Source organism: Dermacentor andersoni, chromosome 11 (genome assembly GCF_023375885.2).
Source record: "Dermacentor andersoni chromosome 11, qqDerAnde1_hic_scaffold, whole genome shotgun sequence".
NCBI lineage: Eukaryota > Metazoa > Arthropoda > Arachnida > Ixodida > Ixodidae > Dermacentor > Dermacentor andersoni.
This window is the reverse complement of record NC_092824.1, coordinates 113,822,344-113,836,765: the sequence shown is the minus strand read 5'-3', so window position 1 is coordinate 113,836,765 and position 14,422 is coordinate 113,822,344. Positions and strand designations below refer to the sequence as shown.

General features: G+C 47.2%; 1 long non-coding RNA gene across 1 annotated transcript in view; it reads left to right on the top strand.

Annotated features, from left to right (window-relative positions):
* The window catches only part of LOC129386944 (uncharacterized), a 107,334-nt gene that overhangs the window by 37,994 nt on the left and 54,918 nt on the right, over positions 1 to 14,422 (top strand). The window contains exon 2 of the long non-coding RNA XR_008614286.1: positions 6,723 to 6,809. This is a non-coding gene — a long non-coding RNA (uncharacterized lncRNA). The remainder of the gene's footprint in view (positions 1 to 6,722; positions 6,810 to 14,422) is intronic.

The window sequence follows — 14,422 nt, the reverse complement described above, 5'->3', positions numbered from 1 at the left end:
AGCGACAAATTTCACTTACATGGAGACCTCTTGAGAAAGAACTGTGCTATCTTTCTCGACCAATCCACAAATGCTAAAACTGTCATTGTGGACCGTAGTAGCTCATTGCGGAACTATTTTCGTCGCTTTTGTTGTAGTTGTTTCTCCTGACGCGCGCGAAAGAGAAATTTACGTGCAACGTTCGGCCATGCCTTTCTCAAGCACGCATTTACGTGTTTGCGGTGGTTTCGGAAAAAAAAAATGCTATGCGGTGGTAAGAAACGACAGTGAAATATTACACAATGACCGTAGGAATGCCGTGGATATGTAGACCATACCGAACGAAATTAAAGCACGTGTACAGTCCGTCAACTATAGACCGAAAAATGCGGTACGCGTATTTCGTGATCCTGCTCGCCTTCTTGGACTTGTATTTTTAGGCGTACCTTTAGCATTGTCCTTCTGGCGAGACGGCCCGCCGACTTTTGTCCGACCGCGCAGGGGCAGATTTAGAGACAGATTGTCGCTGTCTCGAACCTCTTTGACTAGCAACCTTGCGCGGCTTCATCACCGCGTACGCTCTAACTCGTCACCTTCTCTTCCTCATTTCGCCTTCTCGCGCAGCCACTTGTCCCGTCTCTCGACTCGCATCAGCCATTTTTAGCAGTCATTCCCGTTTGTCCTTTCTCTGGATGTCCTAACCGTCCCGGTATCGCCCCCTTGCGTTTTTCTATTGAAAGCGTTCGTCTGCGTATTCAGCATGCGCTCGTCGTCGCATAAGTCAGGCCCCCATTAGCTAGGCAGTCCGCCACGTGCTATAACGGCTGTTGACGCCGCATTGCGGGCGCCACGACGGTTCCCCTGTATGTCGCGTCTGGTTTACTAACGAACAGGTCTGGATCGAGCCTCAAGGAGTCTTCTTTTGTCGTCGAGAGAATCGTTCACAAATAGTTCCATTCTGCAGGGTGCGTGTTCGTGAGGAAGGAGGAGGAGGGGGGTGGGTGGCGAGATAGAGTGAGGGAGTGAAACAAAGACGCATTGAGCGATCGTCATCGCATTCTCGTTCGGGTCCCTACTACGGCAGCCCGAACGGCATTACGCGGAGCCCCCCGCTCAGTGCCGTACCACGCGATATCGTGCGACTTTCTTTAGCGCCTTTTCCCGTTCGCTTCCGTCTGACTCGTCTGGCTTGAACGAGGGTTGGCGAGTCGCAACGCTCGTAGCGTTAAAAGCGGATTGAGTGGGGCGCTGATCAATAAGCGGATGATAGGCGCTTCGCGCCGGTACGTTTCCGCCTGCTGTGTTGCAGTCGTTCGAAGGCGCTGTCCATATACGTAATCTCTGCGAGCGGCCTGCCTTCGGATACGTGCCGTGTCGCTGTGCTGTGTTTCTCAACGCGGGTGCACGTGCCTAACGGTTGTTGCGGCTAGAGGTTCTATTCCGGACGTTGTCGAACTGTGTAATGGCGGCATTTTGAGCCAATCAGGTTTTGAGCCAATCAGGCATGCCGTAGAAGCCCCTGGGCCATCATTGAAAGGTATCTGTATAGCGCAACAAAACATTGTTTTCATGCCGTCATGTACGTAAGTGCATCCTCATGGTTGCTATCATAGTGTGCACGTGGTTGTTCGGGGGTGTAAGCATGACCGATCCCGGAAGTAAAATTTTTGTTGTTGATAGTTAGCGCTTGTCTTCGTCTTCGTTTCTTCTTGTGTCCTTGTTTTGTTGCGCTATACATATACCTTTCAATGATGACCGACCAACAAGCCCACATCGCCACCCTCGTCACCCTCGTGCACCCCTTGGGCCAATCAGAGCTGATGAGATTGCGAATTTGACAACACTGGCGGAATTTGACAAAGTCCAGAATGGTACCCCAGGAGTAAGAAAGGCTAAAGAAAGAGAAACTTGGCTGTCAACGAAGAATAAAGTGAAATCTTATGAAGCGAGAATTACTCGATTTAGAAAGCAGTCATATAAGACAAATAAATCCAGATACAAAATGTAACCAAAGGTATACATACCTCCACGAACTCTTCTTTTTTTTTTTTTCGCAACGATGTTCGAGTTCGTCTCTTTTGGGGTGATCGTATAATTTGACGATTTCGATTATGCGTGCAGGAACTGGGATGTGCAGGCAGAGTATCGTGTTTCTTTTTTCTTCTTCTTTGGCAGGTACAGTCCTTATTAAAAATTAAATTGTTTAAATTATAGGGTTTTACGTGCCAAAACCACGATCTGATTATGGGGCTCGCCGTAGTGGGGGACTCCGGAAATTTGGACCACCTGGGGTTCTTTAACGTGCACCTACACGGGTGTTTTCGCATTTCGCCCCCATAGAAATGCGGCCGACGCGGCCGGGATGCGATCCCGCAACCTTGTGCCTAACAGCCCAACACCATAGCCAATAAGCAACCGCGGCGGGTTACAGTCGTTATTAAGAGAGTGTCCGGAGCAATTAGTACAATGTTTTAATATTTACACTTGAGCTGCAGTGCCTTTTCATGCCTTCAAATGGGCAGTTTCATGAAGTGAAACCGTCTGCTAAGGAGTTGTGTTGCTGAAATGATTACTGACATTGTTGTCCTTGTGTACATGCGTGTATATGTGCATGCGTGCGCGGGTGTATGCATGAGTGAGCGTGCGCCCAGGTGGTGCTGCTCTGCGCCTTCTCATGTTTGGGGCTTATGCATGGGGTATATGTGTGCTGAGAAATCAAGGGCGATGGAAAATTTTATTTTTCCCTTTCCAACCTCATCCACACATAACTTGGTTGGCGTTTATTTTCCTCGTAATATAAGAAACTAGTTATTTAACAAGACGCTGCCTTCGTCCTCTTGCACTAGTTTATTTAGACAGTCTATACAAAAAGCCTATAGAAGTTTTTACTCGGAGCAGATAGTCTGGAGATAAGCCGTGGACTTCTCGTCTTACCGTTTTTGTCGATCAGTGCTTATACCCCTTGTCCAAAAAATGCGTTCTGAGGTAATTGAGGCTGGAAAAATATGCTTGTAAACGAGCTTTTTGCATGGACAGTCTAAGGACGTTATATAGCCCTGAGAGACTAGTCAACCAGAAGTCATTGCTGTTTACAAGAAACCTAAAGGCTATTGACGCACTGCTCGAAATCTATTTTTACAAGGGTGAGACCGCGCTCCTATAGTTCGACCCTCTTCGCGTGGACGCGGTGGTCGCTTTGAAACACGATCGCTTTGCACTTGCCGAACGAGACCATCCGCCTGACCAGATTTATCGTCGCCGTGACGTAGCTTTTCCTAGCACCGCCGGAACCACTTCGAGCTTGTGGGTGGCAAAAGTAAAAGATAATTCACAGCGGCTGTTCGAGTCGCACGCTGGCTTGGTTTCAATGGCGCGCACGTCTCCCGGTCGCTGCGGACTAATGTCTCTTGCTCCTTTCAAGGTTCTTCCTCTTTCGTTTCATCGCCCACCCAAGGAAAAGGAAAAGCCGAGCACCGGAAAAGGAGCCGTTTGTATACGCTTCCGGCTCTTTCCGCCGACGCCGCACCGTTTGAGCGCCCACGCTACTTTTTGTTCCAGCGCTGTTTTCGAGAACTCACACCGGTCACGTCTTAGCCGCCGCCCAAGCGTTGTAACCCGCGGATCTTTCAGCTATTAGTTACGTGCAGCCGTACGCACCGAAGGAGACGGCACCGCCGCGATCGTTTCGAAACGTGAACGCCTGCGTGCAGCACCGGCCTGCAGCGAACCTAGCGGCGCGATCCGGCGGAAATGGCGTGCGTGCAACGCCACCCGTTCGGCGGTGCTCCTTCACGCGCTTGGACTCACCGGCACTCACCTTCGCGCCCACGTGCACTCACTAGCACTCACGTCCGCACACATTCGCCAGCACTCGTTCGCTAGGCGTGCGCATAGGGGGGAGGACCACGGAGGGCTGCCCATGGCCCGCCGAGAGGAGGGGAAGGGGTGGGGGCGAGGCAGGCGAAGGCTGACTGTGATGTCCTTAGTATATCACATCCTATATGAGCGCATTTCATGGTTGCATTTTCCTTTAGTCGAGCAGGACATTGCGCACTCTATACTATTGTAGCATGGTAGACAGCGCGCAATGCCCTGCTTAGATCATTGAGCCTTGGTCAAAAGAGTGCAGGCTTTTGCTTGAAATACGTAAGTACGGGATGTGTAAGCGCTAGAGCCTTTCTTAAACTATCTATGTTTGTTAGCATATTGAAATGTTAATGCGCACTGCCTTGGAAAAAAAAAAAGCACAATGTGCGACTACTGTGGAAGCTTTTTTCCAGTTCTAGGAAGGTGCAACTTTTTTAAGTGTCTTTGTTTGTGCTATAAGAAAACAAAATGCACTTTTATTGCAACAGCGTACCACATTACAATGTGCGAGTGTGATAAGCGATCATCGAATAAATAATAAATATTATATTTTATGATGGCTCCTTATCTTTTCGCTTAGTCCCGGTCTGGATAACACGCCATCATAGTGGATGGGGAGGGGAGAGGGGTGCGGCAAGATAGTTTGTTCCCCCCTAATAAATACTCTTGCGCATGCCCATATATGCTCACTCGCATGCGGTCACACTGTCGCCGCCTGAGAAGCGAACGTAGTACATGAGGAGTGCACGCATGAGTACACGGCCGCGCTGTAACAGAATGCCAGCACTGTTAGCGTTCAAGAGCGGTCGTGGTACGACGACCTACGGACGGCGCCGCTCAGTGCGGAATTGAACGCTCTAAAAAATATGTTCGTGTGTCTTCTTTTATTGCGATACCGATCGTACGAGAGCGACCGATTGACGATTCGCGGAAAACGAAAAACAATCGTATGGTTGCGTAAGGTTCCTGCAAGATTACCAACTGTGCTGCTGAATTCCCATTACTATCTCGATTGATTTTGTTGTTCAGTTATCTTTATTATATTACTCGTTATGTTGCTTCTAATGTTTTATTATTTATATTTTCTGTTGACGGTCCCGCTGCAATCTTTGACTTTAAGACCCTCTCGCGTATTATAATGTGCTACTTGTATTTTCCAGTTTTGTAGCGAATTTAACAATTCTTTATAGAAAAGAAAATGGGGGGGGGGGGGGGGGGGTTATGCGTTCCGGATTCCACGATTTGGCGTGGAAATTCAGGATGGAGCGTTAACATATATCAACCTAATCTGCGATGTTTATTTTTCATTTCATTTTCATTTTATTTCATCGCACCAAAAACCACAGTGTGCTAGGAGACTGTTGGATCGATAACCGAAGCTTGTGATGCCAACGATCACACACAATTGGCAGTACAGCACATATGAGATTAGGCATCGCAGCGAAGATGTAACACATTCAAGTAATGGTTAGGGCAACCGAGCCGCACTTAAGCAAACAGTCAACAACATGTGCACAAAAAAGCCAAAATAGAAATTCTAAAGATGTAAATGTCCCCATCTCTATGTTAAGGCTCAGAAGAGCGTCTCTTAAGATAACAAACATAAGACGGTGGCAAGTTTGTCCTCAAGTATACATAGAGATATTACATTCAGAATTTAACGTGTGTATTAAAAAAATAAATTTCTTGAGCAATATACACCAGTCGGGAATAACAGCCGACGGGGAAAACATTTACGTGCCTAAGCTGTCTACGGGTCTGCGAAAGGATACTTAGCGGCTTAACTTTAACAAACACGGGCTTTACGCAGAAAACATCAAATGCATTGCAAGGAACATACATTCAGCTTGCACACCCAAGGAATTCCAAGTCAGAGAGAGGCGAAAATACACTTAAGGCCAACTGCAACAAATTTTCCGCCTGTGCAAAGATCCTAGTTTGAGACAATATAGATATAGAGGAGCCTTTGTGTGAACTTTGACGTTTGAAATACGAGCGGGAGCGTCACGAAAAGCTTGCAGACATAGCCTTTCTTGACACCGAAAGTGAAAAAAAGAAAAAAAAGCACCGCCGCCATCATTGGCGCATTACTTCCGGCGCATGACGGTATAATGCGACGGAAGTGAAGCATGACTCTGAGCGCGGCCCCTCGACATGACCTCCGAGATAAGGCGGTGTCTGCGGCGCGCTGAATTATCTCGGAGGCAACGTTCTGAGACTTGCGTCATAACCGCTCGCCAGCAGTTGCACGCGTCGTCTGCTTAATCCCGATTAGAAGGCGGCTAAAAGAAAATTACACAGCTACCAGCCTTGCAGCTTTGCCAAGGTTGCTTCAATACTAAGTACTACTAACATGTTACCAATTTAGCCAAAGTGAAATTTCATTTCCGTTTGCGTTAAGGCATATTCGGATTGAGTATGACGATAACTGTAGATGTTCATAACTTAGTATGCACGTATGCTACTGCACCCAGTACCGAGTGTGGTGCAACTTGTCATCGCCTTTTGTCTTTCTTTGCTCCAGTGTGCCTAGGGCTCTAAAAAAAAGCTAATTAACCATAGGCTACCGCCGAAGGTACCGCGAATAAAGCAAATTACTGTCGTGACAACTGTCTTTTTTTGTGCCAAAATGCTTTGACACGTAATTATATGTTATTTTTCTTTCTTTACGTCCAAAGGCTTAACTTCAGGTCACGATGTGTGTGTCTCGGTTAATTTTGACCACCAGAGGTTCTTTAACGAACGGCCAAATGCAAGTGCACGAACACGTTTTCATTCCGCAGCCACGGGAATTCGGTCTCCATTGCCACGAATCAAACCCACCACGTCGTGCTAATATAGAGTGCTTGTGTTTGTGTTCTCCACATGTAACCCAGGAACGGCAGAGCGGCAAGGACGTGACATTCCGTGTTGCATCATCGTGACCTCAGCATGACCTCACCATAGAATCTGTGCGTAGAGTGGTGAGTTTATTACCTTATTGCTTTATCTTTTATCACCTCGCATGACACTTGTATGTATACGGGTGCAACAGCACTCTGCTATACACTCTACAAGCTTTAAATAGAATAACTGGCACCCACTCATAGTAGGACGAAGTACAAGAGAAATCCAGACGGGCATCTCGCAGAAAGCTTCACAGTTAAAGCAAATTACTTTTGCCCCGGAAATCTATCACGGGTCCAATACGCCTTTCCATATCGTAGAGAGAGGCCGAATTATTAACGAATCGAAACGTGGAGAAGCTTAACGTGGCAAAGATGATGATGTGTTTCTTAAAAAATACTGCTTAGTTTAAGGTGAAGTTGAATATTTGTTCAATTTTAGCGGAATATACATAAGTGGATACGTATGACGTGCTTAAAGAGGTCCAGTTTTAGAACACTGTAGTGAGACCTCGTATAATACAAAGAATAACAGTACAACTGAACCACAAAAGAAGAAAAGTAACAAAAATTTATTGGAGTATAGGTACCAGCATTTGACATACTTGTGCAGATAATAATTACAACAATCGTTCTTAAAATAATAATAATAATTAATTGCCGCAAAACAACAAGGCTGACATTATCTCGCAAATTAAATATTGAATACGAAACCATGCTACGTGTTACACGTGAAATCATGAAGTGGACGTTCAAATGATGACGCCGAAACAGCAGTTTTAATATTATAGGGCAAGGAATCCCACAGCTTGACTAAATAAAATCTACTCTTCTGGTGCCATAGCTAGTGCTGACCTTGGAAAGTAAAAATTTTTGAATATACAGCATGGCTTGGTATAGGCGGCTTCGTACGAAAAAAGAAGAACAGAAGAGAAAGCAGTGGAGAAGATGCAACTCAAAAGGCAAGAACCATACACAACTCTGCCGTCGTAAATTGGTAACGCGAAAACAAAGGACGAGGCAGAAGGGGAAGAAGGCTCTGCCATTGTGCGCTGCTGTCTGGGACCGGCAGCACGCGTTCACTTTTTCTGCGATCGGAAAACAACGTTGGCGGAGAGTCGTCCCTTGCGCTGCCGATAACGGAGCACTTCCTCGAGCAAGATGCTTTCAATGGACGCTGCTGGCCCTGCCTGTGCCAAAACCTTTGTTCCGTCTGGCCCGAAGGTGGACCACGACGCGCACGAGGTCGAAGCGACGACGGCGGTACACTCGTGCCTGGCTTGTTCCTATCTGCTGCGTGTTGTTTTGATTCACGTACCGCGTTTTCCGGAATACAGTCCGCGGGGTGTATACATGCCTTATTATTACTACTATTTTTTCAGTGTAGAAACATGCCTTACGGAATAGAACTGGCATGCTAAACACCAACTGAACTCTGCAACGTTTAATCTATAGCCTTGAACTTGAACCATGACCTTTGTTTATCTGGCCTGGAAAAGAGGGCATTCATTGCTGAGAAAGACATTTCGATTAAGTTTAGGACACGTGCTCAAACGTAGATTGCGCGTATATTTATTTATAATTGCCTGGCTAACATGTGTTCATTATTACACTGGCACATGATAACTATTTATAGCATTTTCTGAAAATAAAAACTGAAATCAAGTAGCGGAATGCGTCTGACCCGCCGTAATTGCCTAGTGGGTGTTGGGCTGCCAAGCACGAGGTCGCGAGATCGAATCCCGGCCACGGCGGCCGTATTTCGATGGGGACGAAATGCAAGAACACCCGTGTACTTAGATTTAGGTTCACAATAAAGATCCTCCAGGTCGTCCAAATTTCCGGAGTCCACTACTACGGCATGCCTCATAATCAGAACGTAGTTTTGGCAAGTAAAACCTCACAATCTCTCTCTTTTTTTTTAAGCAGAACGTGTCTCGATTCCAACCTCTCCATCTTATGCACACCTCCAGTTTGAACCTACCTACATAAGAAAAGAATTGTATATTTTACCCACAACGGACATCCTACGTACTGCTGCCGAGTGCATCGCGGAAATGACGGTATTTGCCGTTAAATGGCCCGGCATTTTGCCCAGCGCCCCCCTTTCCTCGCATCTCCTCCACCGCACGAGCCGTCCCGCCGACGATCCCCGTCTCTTCCCACGATTACGCAACCGCGCGATGAAGCGCCGTGCGTTGCCTCCGTTTAACGACGCGCAGCTCTCGTCCCTGTAACCACGGCGTATCCCGCCAGCGGTCGGGCGTGAGAAACATCTCGAGCAGCATAAGCTACTCCCGGAGCGAGAGCGCCTATCGATAATACGTTCTCTCTCTCCCTCCATGCCCTTTTCTTTTCTGACGTCGTGTGAGGGAATGAGGCAGCGTGATTGGTGTCTTCCGAGCCACCTAACCGCCCCATTCAATATCTTACGGGCAACCTGCCTCCTCTAAAGAAACAAAGTAGATAAAATAAAAAAAAGGAGAAAGAGCACCCGACCTCTGTTCGTATGCTACCGCACCCCGAGCCGACGATCGTATCTTCCGCGCACATCGCGGCCGCATACCGCGAGCTCGTGTTTGCTTACATCCGCTGCTGTGCGGACTACCGACTCGCCGAGGTAAACTCGATCACCGCTCGCGCAGCTTTTGATAAATATTAATGGCGCCGGCAGGAACGCGCGCATCCGCATAATTGCCCCAGCGGCGCTTGTGTGTGTGCGCGTGCTTGTGTGTGTGCGCCGCCTCAGTTTGCGGTTTCGCTTCGGCATGGACCTCGCAGCGTCGCACTTGGGGTCGCCTTTGTTATACTCCAGGCCATTGCGTAATCGCCCGAATGTGGCTTTTAACAAAACGCACACTTGCGCATCAAGCACTTACGGTTGCCCTAGCGGTGGCTGAATTGATGATTCCGTGTTTGTTTAGTTTCACGTCGCTTCAGGATGTGGGCGGCGGGAGAAGTAAAAAAATTCGAATACGAGTTGAATGCTTCTTTCCTATTGAAGTATATATTCGAATGGAGGAGTTGATATTGACAGGGGTCGCTGTCCTACGCTTTGCCGGGGTTATCTTTAATTGGATTATCGCTGTTATCGAGCTGTCGATAGACGCGACGCGCGCCGACAATTATATGCAAATTTTCTTTGACGTTATCGCCAATTCCATAGCCGAGGAAGCATATGTCTGATCAGATTGAGAGCGCGTTGTGAATAGTGTTCTGCTGTCGGGGACAAAAGGTCGCGGAAGGCGCGTGACGCGAGAATACCGGAACTTTGTCGACTGCATAATCAGAAATAGTGATGCGCTACAATGCTTGAGCAAATTTAGTTGTTCCTTCCCAGTTGGAAGTTGCACACGCAGGCCATGAAAAAAATCAGTCTTTTCTCTGTGGGCGTGGCCCACAAAATTGGTCCCCGACCACATTATCTAAACTATGCGCGCACTAAATCGTTTGATTTGGAATGTACGATGGCATGAGACATGTATAGAAAGCGCATGAGCTCGACCCGTGAGATTAGATTCAAAGACTGGGCTCGCCCGCTATTGTTTCTAATTCAAGTATTGTTGGTCTTTCGAGGCGCAAGCTTGAATAATAATAATAATAATAATAATAATAATAATAATAATAATAATAATAATAATAATAATAATAATAATAATAATAATGATGATGATGATGATGAATTCTTAACTCGCGTTTTTGGCAGCGTTTTTGTTCTCCACCGTCATTACGAAGTGACAGTATTCGATTATACAGCCGAATATAGAGGACAGCTGCTATTGTTAGAGCCTGCATATGCAGGATTGAATCTGACTCTGTAGGTATGCACTCGAAACTCTGCAGGTCGACAGCTAGTACACACCACGTATACAGTTAACAGTTGTCGCAAACACGGGAAGCCTCAGCCTAGAGCCAACGTTTCGACACGTTTTTTCTTGTCTAAACTACCCAGGCTCTAAGCTGAGGTTTCTCTTGTTCGGCCGTTGTCGATCAATCCAAGCTTAAACATTCCTGTCATCGCTTTGTATGCTCTGTATAAAAAGGCGATGAGCCCGGATGAAATGGAAATCCATGCTTCTACGAGGTGCTTCCCTCGGGAAAAAATAAAATAAAAGACCGACGTTTCAAAAGTTTGCCTTTCCGAACGTCGTCCATCGTATCGGAGCCATTTCACCTGCGTGTATCCCGTTTCACATACCCATAATAGTGGTGCCTGTGGCAGTGAGGGAATTCGCGTGTTCGGACGTGTTGTTTCGTGCAGTCCCGGTCGCTGCTGGCAGAGTTTCACTCTACGTTTTCACCGCGGGACAGTATGACTCTTAATTTGCCGATAAGAACCCCGATAAGTGGTTGTACGCGAACGTAATTCGCACTTCAGTGGGAGCTTATGTCTACCGCGGTATCTGTTTGCGGTATCTCTGCAAACACACACATACACACACACACGCGCGCACACACCACACGCACACACGCACGGGACAAAAAGAAAGAAACAGAAAAAAAAACGTCCGCACATGCACGGAATAACAAAGCCAAGCAGGCAGCTCGTGCCACGGAGTCCGGTTAGCTGCGCGGGATTTCCGCGTCATCAAAATGTCACTTCGCCGAAATCGACGCTCGCGTCTCTGTCGTCCACGTCGCTCCGACGACGGCATTCCTCGCGGCGACGTTCTCTGTCGACGCGACGTGCGCGACGCGGAACATGTCACATCGTCCGCAGCCGGGACCGATCGCTGGCCACGACACACGCAACACGCCGGCGATGTGAAACGGCACCCCCCCCCCCCTTCCTGTGGTCCCCCCTGCCCCCCTTGGCTCGCGTGCTTGCTCGCCTGCTTGTGGTTACGCTTTCGACGGCGGCCGCCCGCTCTACCGGAAGTCACGGTTGGCATCGCTATGCAGAGCGCGTGTGTGTCGGTCTTCTTCCACCTCGTCCGCCGAGCACGCTGCCGCTGTTACGGCGCCGTGCAGCAGGTCGACAAGGAGGCGAGCAGTGCGAGAATGAAATAAACGCGGAAAAGAATAATAAAAAAATGCGAAATAACAAAAAAATTAAGAAGGGAGCACAACGGGATAGGAGAGAGTGCAAAGAGGTGCTTCCGTTATCGCTCGTTTTTTGTGTGGGTCTCACGTGATCCGTCGCCTTCTCTCTCTCCAACTCACTCTCTTAAAGAAAAGTAAAAGAATAAAGACGAAGCAAAGAGGAGAGAAAGCTGGAACTGAAAGGAAAGAAAGAAAGGAAGATACGATCACGGCAGGAGAGCAAGGAGTGTGTCAAGAGGCGCTTCCCTTTATTTGCTCGTTTTGTGTGGCCTCGTGTGATGCGCAGTTTACCCTTTCACTAACGGTCTCCTATTCTCTGTAGCTAAAAGACAGAAAAAGAAAAGGAAAGACGGAAAAAGGGGGAGGGGCGAGAGCAGGGGGTGTAGAAATGTAGGAATGAAAGTAAAGTGAAAGAAAAACGACAAACAGTCGAAGAATGCAGACTCGCTTCCGTTATCACGCATTTTGTGGCCGTGCGTGAACTGGACGTTTCGCGCCTTTTCACTAACTCTCCCTCTGACCCCCGCGTAAGCCTTTCTTTCTAATCACGTTATCGCGGGTATTTATTTCTCGCTTATTTCGCGTGGGAACGGCGTACGAGCCGCGTACCTTGTTGAAGCGTGACTTCTATGCGCTTCTGCGGTCCAAACTGTGTTGTTGTTAGAGCCGCGAATGGTTTGTTGTTTGACTCTACCACGCCTGCAGGTTAAGCGATTTCGTAGAAGTGCTGTAGTCAAGTGCGACACGATGGTTAGACTAATTCGTGCAAAAATGTATCATGTTGAGCACGAACGAAGCAGCGCGAAGAAGGGCAGACATATCGAGGCGTATCGTATAGTAATCTCTTTAAACAAGGGACGCATGGTACCATAGACAACGTTGATGATAATGACCATTTAACGGCATCCCCTTTGAAATGGGGCGGTGACAAATAGTCACCTAGCCTGCTTCATTTAATCAGGCATGCTATACATGCCCTTTATCCAGAACTTTTGTATACATTTCCTTAACGTTTTCCCCCCCTTCAATATCTCCCTTGTACCACTAAGTATGACTGTATTAGATGCGGCCGTATCAGTCTCTTCCTTGCTTTTTTCCACTAATACTCTAAACGACTCTTGTTTATCTCGACTGCTGACCGGTTCACGCTTCCGTCCTCTTTAAACCGAAGCGCTTCTAGTAGGTGTAGCTTATCTACAGTTCTCACAGGGTGAATCCCTTCGCATTACATTAGGATGTCTCCGGATTTTTGCTGCAGCATACACATGCCTCATCTAGTATGAATATTTGCTCCAATATTGTTTTGTACTTAGGCAACCGACTCGAGCCTCAAATAGCAAGGAACTTCCGTTTGTGTTATCGTACAGATTTTTCCTTATAATTTCTTTCTTCTCACTCTTGTAAGTCTCCACGGTTTTTCTTGTTTCCATTCTTTGCATCCGATTAACTGTCTCTGATTCTCTCACTTTCTTTCTGAGGACTCCTGGTTGTCCCGTTTACAGCTTCAATTACCCTGTACTTGGTTGCCAATTTTCTAGATTTCTTCGTCCATTCTGTGTCCACGACTTTCAGGTACAGATGCTTCAACACTTCTTCAAAACTAATTTTGCTCTGTGCTCCTCTGATTTCAAAAGAGGCCCAACCTATGTCACCCTGCACTGCCTCATTTGTGATTTTACCGTGGGCTCCCCAAGCTAACGGGCCTACCGATCTTTGGTTAACTTCCAACCCCAACAAGATATCCGATTTTAAGCATAGAATGTCATTTAATGGCATTTGCGAGCGTCAGCGTTGGCACCATTACTCTTTTCCAAATTCCACGCGCCACCTCCTACTTATTGTAGCCCCACAGTGCTCTGTGTTTCATTATTGCAACATTATGCTTCCCCTTTATTTTCAGATTCTCTCGGCGGGTGCTTGAGTTAGACTTTCCTTCGTTTATGTATTCGCCGAGATACTTATATTGCTTGACTGTGGGTAGGACTTGCTGTTGAATTGGCACCAAGTAATTACTCGTAGTTCTTACAAAATAGTGCGCGCCCTTTCCCGTGCAGTGGCCAAACTGCAAAATCTGGTTGAAAAGCATGGCATAATTCGTGACTTCGATAGGTCACAATTTTTTTTATTAGCTCTTTACGCAATGACATTCTGGATCTGTAAGGTACTCTGAAATAAATACAAAATAAAGTATCCCCGCTATCGGTCATACTTCACTGATTCTCGGCCAGCTGAGTTAGGCTGAGTAACTTGCGTTTCTCAAGGTAGCGATAACGTGGTCTAGAACGCGCGCTCTTCCCGACAGGCACCACAGTGACGCCAATTGTTTATACTATCTCAAGGTTAAAAAAAACAAAACAAGCACGTTAGCGTCAATTTACGAGAACTCAATCCGTTTCTTAAAAATAACGGAACGTCCATAAGCGCCTTTGGATGGAAGATATACCGTTGTTGCGCATGCGCGAAAAGTTTTCAGATTGCCCATTCCGCTTCAAGAGGGGGTAAATTTGGGCCAGTTGGTCCGATATGTTTAAAGAGGAAAAGAACCGCGACTTCAGACGGGACTTCAGACGAAGAAGTGGACAGGACGAGTGGTAATGAGGCTATAGGGCAGAAGCCACATTTGCTACTTGACGGGTAGTAATGTAAAA